The sequence below is a fragment of the Morone saxatilis genome, unplaced genomic scaffold, assembly GCF_004916995.1.
Source record: "Morone saxatilis isolate NCDOM2014 unplaced genomic scaffold, NCSU_SB_2.0 Contig2, whole genome shotgun sequence".
NCBI lineage: Eukaryota > Metazoa > Chordata > Actinopteri > Moronidae > Morone > Morone saxatilis.
This window is the reverse complement of record NW_023339762.1, coordinates 905,981-906,205: the sequence shown is the minus strand read 5'-3', so window position 1 is coordinate 906,205 and position 225 is coordinate 905,981. Positions and strand designations below refer to the sequence as shown.

The 225-nt window shown below is 43.1% G+C and overlaps 1 protein-coding gene across 1 annotated transcript in view; it reads left to right on the top strand.

The window, feature by feature from the left end:
• carmil2 (capping protein regulator and myosin 1 linker 2) overlaps window positions 1-225 on the top strand; it is a 28,531-nt gene that overhangs the window by 11,551 nt on the left and 16,755 nt on the right.

Sequence of the window (225 nt, the reverse complement as noted above, 5' to 3'; positions counted from 1 at the left end):
AAGACTGGAACCAGGGGGAAACATACCCTGACCAAAGCAGTGCCTGAGGCTGCTACTGAGCACATCTGATTGATTGTACCCTCACTTTTTATTGCATATCACAGCCTCATGAGGAGTCTAGTTACTAAACACCTTCGTAAGGCTAGATTTGTTTTTGTTTAGGCATGAGGAGTTAGATGGTTAGGGTTAATTATGGCTGTAAAGTTCCCTGAGGTAGGGTATAAA